This window comes from Sapajus apella, unplaced genomic scaffold, assembly GCF_009761245.1.
Source record: "Sapajus apella isolate SASKATOON/1434 unplaced genomic scaffold, GSC_monkey_1.0 scaffold655, whole genome shotgun sequence".
NCBI classification, from domain to species: Eukaryota; Metazoa; Chordata; class Mammalia; order Primates; family Cebidae; genus Sapajus; species Sapajus apella.
In genome coordinates, this window is record NW_022437581.1 from 8,461 (window position 1) to 17,182 (window position 8,722).

At 40.1% G+C, this 8,722-nt stretch overlaps 1 pseudogene; it reads right to left on the bottom strand.

Annotated features, from left to right (window-relative positions):
• LOC116546184 overlaps positions 1-5,755 on the bottom strand; it is a 6,076-nt pseudogene extending 321 nt beyond the window's left edge.
• Between the last annotated feature and the right edge of the window lie 2,967 nt (positions 5,756-8,722).

Here is an 8,722-nt window from a genome sequence, read left to right on the forward strand (position 1 = left end):
CACAACCTCTGCCTCCTGGGTTCAGGCAATTCTCCTGCCTCAGCCTCCTGAGTAGCTGGGATTACAGGCACGCGCCACCATGCCCAGCTGATTTTTTGTATTTTTAGTAGAGACGGGGTTTCACCATGTTGATCAGGATGGTCTCGATCTGTTGACCTCGTGATCCACCCGCCTCAGCCTCCCAAAGTGCTGGAATTACAGGCGTGAGCCACCAGGCCTGGCTCTGATTGCTACTCTTTGAGGAAATTGGAAAAAAAAAAAACCTTTCATCAGAACCAATAATGATATTGGTATCTGCTGTCCTGGAATCTTTCCAGACTCCCAGAATCCAGTCGGAGGAGTAGGTCACATCCACTTCCCAGTAATGCCTGCGGGAGGAGAATGCTTGAGCTCCCCACAGTGCAAAGCTCTCCACTCCTGGGGGATCTATGACTGCACTGTGATGGTCATCTCCAAATGTCACTTGTCTCACATCCTCAGAAAGGCTTATAGAGCGAGGAACCATTTCTATACTCAGGGAATTACCCACTGCCAAGGAAAAAGTACTGCCAAGCACTCAGTGAGTGCTAGTAGGGGCAGGGGCTCTGTGGTCCATTTATTAACTTCATTTGATCTTCTAAGAAAATGCAGAATGAAAGAAGCCAAAAGAATTCAGCCCCATGCATCCATGAAGATGAAATGTTACTACAACACTACAACACATACAATTATGTATTATTCTTTAAATAATAGAGAAAAAATGTGACCACATCACTGGGTGGAGTAATGATTTAATATCTATCTCTACACAGTTTGTTTCAGGACATATCTAAAACTATTTAAGATCATCAATATGTAGACATCACTTCATTGTGATGCATTTATTGGAATGCAAATATCAAACGTTTGATAGAAATTAACACATGTAAAGTTTGGAAGTTTCTGAAAATAATATTCTGGATTTACATTATCTGTTTAGCCCCTGATTCAATCTACTCTGGGTTCCTGCCCTTTGCTACCTAGACCTGCCCTCCAGAATGGGCCTAACGTGGTTAGGCCATGTTCACAATCCCTCACCTTTCAGTGGTTATGAGATGTATCTGATGGCATCAGAATTGTCCTGATTATGGATATTTTAGTCCTTTTCTATGTTGATCAAAACTTTCTGATTTTATAAATAATAAGGGTACTTGTAGAATGTATATAAATGTACTTAAAATAGAACCAATTAAAAGCCATTGTGCCAAATCTAAGCCTTCAAAATTGAACTAAAATGAATAAACATGAAATACTGATGCCACCATGAGAACTAATGTCTTCATAACTATATGACTTGAGTATTCTTTGCCCTGTTATTCTGCAGATACTATATGTATCTCGTTTTACATTTTCTCCAAACTGTAAGTCAGGAAACTGAGTTTTGATCATTGTGATATTACTATGCGGGTAGGGACGAGGCAGATGTTTTAGAAAGCTCTGTGTTACCTACATGTCAGAAATAATAAAATTTAAATGGAAAATGCCTCAACCAAAGGACCCAATAAGGATGAAGATGAGGCTGGACTGCCAAGCAGCAGGCTTTTACTTCTGAATTTGTTGAGCACGTCTAGGACTCCAGTTATGCCCCATGAAGTGAGCTCTGGGTTTACCAGCTGGGGCTTTTGCATCTGTGCCAAATCAGTCCTGAAAAAAAAAAAAATCGCCTCAGTTATACTTAGAGGCCCAGAGCTAATCACACGGTCGTACAAAGATACCATATTTTCATACAAGATGTTTCCTCAGAATTCTGTCAGTTTTGGTTAACTGCGTATATGTTTTATTCCATTCTCTTGGGGACATGAGGAGGTTACTTTTTCTAAATTTTACTTGCACAAAAACTCACTTTCTCCAGACATATTCTTCTCAGACATTACACAATTTCTAAAGGCATTAAAAGTCGTTGCTTCCCTCTGCCCATCACACCCCCTGGGAATATACAGAAATCCCGGAAATATTTCAGACAGCAGAAAACTCTGACCAAACCATTTGGGACCTCAGCCTGCAGCTGTCATTAATGCTAGTCCGTGTCTAACAGAGGATGTTCCATGAGACAAAGGGCTTAATCTTTTGTGCAAAACAAAGGAGTCTAATTCCAGCCTGAAAGCCCTGCTGCTGAGGGTCCTGGGGTGACCATTTTCCCGAGGTCTTTTCTATGACTGTGTGTCTTGTGATGGAGCAGGTCCGGGTCATTGATGCTTTTGGAAACAAACCTCCCTTCTCAGCCCATCCTTAGGGATTCTCCCTTCTACTTCTGTCTTTTCTACCTCCCACCCCTCTAGAGTAGAAGGAACTGCTATGATTTCTCAGAATAATTTTTTAGAAAGGTCTGTGGGTTAGGGCTGGACAGGATGGATGAATTGGGAAAAACAAACTTCAGAATGGCAAATGGTTTTTAAGTATATTTGAATTCATACAAATTTTAAGATGAAAACTTTCCAGACCACAGAGAAAAAGATCTCAGGGCCTCTTTTGAAACAAAATCAAAAACAGCCACTGAGGATGATGTTAGAAGCTCAAATGTATACATACACTTCATTAACAAGAGAATGCCCTGTTCAGAAATAACATTATTTTAGTGCACCTCACCTTGCCAATGCATTTCCGACTTCCTGCAAAGAAATAAAAGATAATGTTAATTATGAAAGTATTTTCCTTCTGCGCATTTTCCCATACTTTTGTTTCTTTTTGGTTCAGTGTTTTAATAATGTATATTTTCTTATTCCCCTCTAACGAATCATTCCAGGCTACGTTAATAATAGAACCTCAACTAAACCATGAAAGGCTTCATCGGCGGACATTAAGAGCAAAGGAGCTCAGCAAGAGATTGTGGAGTGAAGCAAGGATACCTGGGTTCCAGGGTCATTAGTTTCCTAATCTTATTCCCAAGGAAAGGTCTGACCACACATGACAACTGTTAAAACAAAACAGGGAACCATATGAGAAACAGAGTACACTGACACTGATGAACAACTTTTACAAACCTTGCCCAGGCAAGGGGAAAAGCCTCAATGTCTTCAGTAAATCACTGTTGTATGGGACCTCAGAGAGTGGGGAGGAACTAGGGCACATAAGTGGAATATTAGTAACCTTCCCCTGGCCTGGGGTTCTGCTGACTTTGGATAGTCTCTCTGCGTGGATAGTACTCCTAATTTTATTGAAGAGAATGTTTTCCTGCTACGTACTACAATGGCAAAAACTTCCCAAAGATTACCAAAGCATGCAGTAATAAATGACTGGACAAATGTAATGATGCATGTCAGACAGCAGGTGTCACTTAGTTGACAGTCGTGACCTATGCAGGTGACATACCACGTCCCAGCAGCATCGTCCAGCAAAGGCTTCCTTTCTCTGAGGATGGACCCTCCCCCCTCACCTGGGGCAGCTCCATGCCAGGCATGTGGCTCATCTCCCACAGCTCTCTGTACATGTCTTTCATCCTTTCTGAATTCCGGGTCATTCTCACTTGACTGTTTGGGAGTGGTTGGAAAAGCTCTTCTTCTCTGTCCAGTCCCTGTAGATAAAGTTGCTCCTCCTCTTCAAGAAATTGATGCATCTTTTGAAATTGAATATTGATTATCACCTTCCTTAAATCCACATAGTCCTGCAGAGACATTTGGTTAAAATGTCTCTTTGATTACATGTTGTCACTCTCAACAGAAAACTGCAATAATTATATTCTGGGTGTAATCAAGCAATTCGATAAATTTTCTGCCTACTCTTGCAGCGTCTTGAATATTTGCTATTTCTTCTGTCACTAAAAGAAAACATGTTCCTATTCTCTTTCCCTGTTTAAATCAAAACCTATATAAAGACTCCTCAATTCTCTCCCTGTGATGCTTCTTCACTGTTCTTACCAAGTCAGTTATTTCCCCTATTAATCTTCTGCCTTTTAGGTTTTTTCCATGCTGATTCACCTAAAGTTAAAAAAAACATTTAAGCCATACGCCATACTATGCATATGGGTTTTTTTTTTACTATATTTTTCCTCTACAAACTATTCTATTTCTTTCCTCTTCCTCACACCCAACCTTAGTACAATGTTGTCTCATTTCCAGTGTCTGAAAATGTTTATACCAACCTACAAATTTGAACTAGGGGACATAAAATGCCATCTATCAAATATATTAAAATTACTTGGCTAGCTTGTGTGGGCCTCTCTATTTGTGAATTCTATTATGTCAACTGAAATCATTACATTTTTATGGGATGAAATCACTATCTTTTAAGTGGTAGTTTGAATTTAGCTAAAAATTATAAGCCAACATTGTGTTTATTTGATAAAAACAAAAGGAAAGATTTTTATTCTTACCACTATCAAATGAGTTTTGCTAGTTTCCTGATTTACATTGTTTTGTGTTTCTTGGTTGATTTTCCATAAATAGTCCATTTCCTTTATGAGTTTCTCCTGCAACATAAACAAGAAGCTTAGCAATAATGAGGACAGTATAGTAGATATCATCCCATTACTGATAAAAAAAAAAAGGCTGTATTTGAAAGAATCATGAATTTAAGTTAGAGTGGAGTGATCAGATTTTTCCATGTTAAACAAATTTGTTTCTAATAATTTGGAAGTGAAAAGTAATAGAAGCATAATAGAGAGTTTTTAGGGACCCTTCAGATAAAAGCATCAATTTTCTGAGAAACTGGCTTTTATATAATCTGACTTTGAAAAGTGTTATGCTGTTGGCCACCTGCTTCACAGCTCCATAGCACACATTTGAACAATGTTTCTAAGGAAATCTGCTTTAGTGAAGGCTCAATACAGCTTTGATTAGAGTGTCAAATTAGTCAGCAACATTAAAAGAACACATTTCTGTCTTCTTTTTATTGCATTTTAGGTTTGGGGGTACATGTGAGGAATATGCAAGATTGTTGCATAGGTACACACCTGGCAGTGTGATTTGCTGCCTTCCTCCCCGTCACCTATATCTGGCATTTCTGCCCATGCTATCTCTCCCCAGCTCCCCACCCCCCACTGTCCCTCCCCTATTTCCCCCCAACAGACCCCAATGTGTGATGCCCCCCTCCCTGTGTCCATGTGTTCTCATTGTTCAACACCCACCAATGAGTGAGAACACGTGATGTTTGATTTTCTGTTCTTGTGTCCGTTTGCTGAGAATGATGGTTTTCAGGTTCTGGAAAGGAACAAAGGACAGGAACTCATCTTTTTTTATGGCTGCATAATGACACATTTCTGTCTTATGATTGACGTGGAATAATCACCACCTCCACCATCTGCATTCCCATCACCATCATTAGCATAGGCCTTCATCATTGTGATTTAAGATTCTGTAGATTTCAAACTGCCTTAGAGGCATCACGTACCCTGCTTTCGTCAGCAGCCCATCCTGTTGGGCTGTGGCTGTGAGCCATGGGCTCTAGTGACTGGGAGCCGGGCCCACAGAGCAATCTCCTGTCAGCCTCACCAAAGAGCTCCTTAGTCTCCTCATGTCGCACACAGAGCTTGCCTGAGCTGTGGATGTTTCTCTCTGAGGTTGGTCTGTCTGGCTAGAAAAGCCAGCCTTTTGAGGGCCACATTGGTTTTGAAATCAGATTTCTCTGAGCTCTCTCTGCATGCAGGGCAGTGCATTGGTGCTCTGCCTTCTTCCCAGCAGAGGCAGAGGTAAGGCCTGCAAAAGTTGTGCACACAGGCAATGGTGACCTAGTCTATGAAGTAGTTCATGCCAATGGTGCAGGTGACCTCATTCTGGAAGGCCTGCAGTCTGGCTGAATCCATGCTTCTGAAAATTTAAAAAAAAAAAATCTGAGAATTTACCACTCTTATTTGTATTTTCCCCAATGATAGGGGGAAAAAGGCTGGTAGACAATTTTCCTTATCTACTTGAGTTCTGTCCAATCTATCCAACAACTTAACTCCAGTACAAACTGAGACATAGCAAATGCAGACATGATGGATTTATGAAGTTTTTCCTCAATAGCCATTAGAGATTGGATCCAGGGCTCCCTGAGATACCACAATCCTAAGATGTTCAAGTCTCTTTTTAGAAAATGGTATAGGATTTGCATGTAACCTAAATCTATCCTCCTGAATACTTTATCTCCAGATGACTTTGAATACCTAATACAATGTAAATGCTGTATAAATACTTGTAATGCCATACTGTTTAGGAACAGCAAGAAGGCTGTTAAAAATATGCACATGTTTGGCTGGGTGCAGCTGCTCAAGCTTCTAATCCCAGCACTTTGGGAGGCTGAGGTTGGCAGATCATGAGGTCGGTAGATTGAGACCATCCTAGCTAACATGGTGAAACCTAGTCTCCACTAAAAATGCAAAAAATTAGATGGGCATGTTGGCACATGCCTGTAGTCCCAGCTACTCTGGAGGCTGAGGCAGGAGAATCGCTTGAACCCAAGAGGCAGAGGTTGCAGTGAGCCAAGGTCTGGCCACTGTACTCCAGCATGGGTGACAGAGCAAGACTCTGTCTCAAAAAAAAAAAGTGCATGTTCATCTTCAGTACAGCTGCTTTTTCTTCCTGCAAATATTTTTTATCTGAGATTAGTTGAATCCATGGGTATGAAACCCATAGATGTGAAGATTCAACTGTGATTCAAATGGGAAAATGAGACGAGAATCCTCATGGTATTATTGTTAAAGAAGCAGTGCTCTCAATCATTCCCAATTACTTAGACAAGCTTAAATCCTGGGAAGAGGGTAAACGTTGGGATGATTTCTGCGTCACTTATATAAGCTGATTAATGAATAAGCACATTCTGAGTCTCTTCCTGTCTCTGTCATTCTATCTCCCTCAATGATTCCATGATGATAATATATGAAAGACACCTAGTATCTATGCTATTATTCTATACTCCCTGCCTCCAAACTCACCTATGAAGCTTTCTTAGACAATTATAAGTGAAGTAGGTTTTATCTAAGATTGATTAATCAATCAAAGTGGACTTCAACTGTCGACTCCTAAAATTATCATTCATTGAATTAGTCCTTTTAACTTTAATATCAAAACTCTTCCTTTCAATAAATTAATTGTAAATAATGTCCATTAATTTAGAAATGTCTCCATAGTCAATTCAGATGATCAGAGAGAACACTTTCACATTCTGAAATACTGTTTAAACTATAATAGCAAAAATTCATTAAAAACTAATAAATTATCTTCTAAAATAACAAAAAAGTGAAGACATGCTTTAGGTTTTCTGTGCTAAACTAGAAAATTCAGAAATGCAGTTAATGGAAGCGTAGCCCCCAATTCTTCTTCCTTCCTTCCTTACCTCCCTCCCTCCTTCTTCCTTCCTTCCTCCCTCCCTCCCTCCCTCCCTCCCTCCTTCCTTCCTTCCTCCCTTCCTCCCTTCCTTTCCTTCCTTCTTTGTTGTTGCAACCTTACTGCAACCTCCAACTTTCAGATTTAAGCAATTCTTCTGCCTCAACCTCCCAATTAGCTGGTATTACAGGCACCCACCACCATGCCAGGATAATTTTTTCATGTTTTCAGCAGAGACGGCTTTTCGCCCTTTTGGCCAGGCTAGTTTCTAACTCCTGACCTCAAGAGATCTCCCAGCCTCAGTGTCCCAAAGTGCTGGGACTACAAGCATGAGCCAGCACACTAGGGCAGTTAGATCTGTTTTTAACAGCTTTCAAGTGAGTCTGCAAACTGAAAATTGTGAAGAGGCAGCAAATAGGACTTTTGCAACAAGAATTTTCAAAGCAATTCAACATTTTTAACTTTTACTGTGGTGAACATTATAACCATTACTACAGGCCCACATTTTAGTGAACATTTTAGGTATTTGATGGGTTCTATCACTGCATGAAACCCTGGAAAGATATCTTTTCATACTTAAAAAATCCAACAATACAGAAAATAGTCACATAAAAAAATCAAATAGCATGGGAACAAAAATCGTATGTTACAAATAAAAGATACTTTATCTTGATTTGATGTAAAAGCACTAGGACAGCTACTTGTTTGCTTAGAAAAGACCCAAGCATGATGTCAGGTAAATTTTAAGTATTTTTAAGAGAAAAAGTAATCATGATGGGTTTACTGTAAATGATACTCACAAGACTACTATGAATGATCTTTTTCTATAAGCTCTGTCGATATCAAGATTAGAAGTAACTCCTGGTGCTCCAAAGCCCAAAAGCCAGAAATCCAGTGGGTCCTCACTGAAGGAGAGGTGTGTGGATAAGCATCCTTTTATCATGTAAGGGCCCACACAAGACCACACCCACTTCCTGAAACTGATTAGATTGCACAGGAAGGGGTAAATTGACTGATTGGATTTATAGAGTACAGAAAACCACACTTGGGGGCTCAAAGCTCAACAGACAAGTTTCAGATGAGCTGCAAGAAGGTTGACTTAGCACAGCTTGTTCAAAGTAATATTTTATGTAAAACAATTATTTCATTACATATGTTTTTATTTTGCACATGCTAACTTTTATTTATTTATTTTTGACACAGTGTCTCATTCTGTTGGTCTGGTTGGAGTGCAATGGCTCAATCTCGGCTCACTGCAACCTCTGCCTCCTGGTTCAAACGATTCTTCTGCCTCAGCCTACCAAGTAGCTGAGATTACAGGTGCCCACAATTACACCCAGCTAATTTATGTATTTTTAGGAGAGAAAGGATTTAACCATGTTGGTCAGGCTGGTCTGAAACTCCTGACCTCAGGTGATCCTCCCACCTCAGCCTCCCAAAGTGCTGGGATTACAGGCATGAGCCAC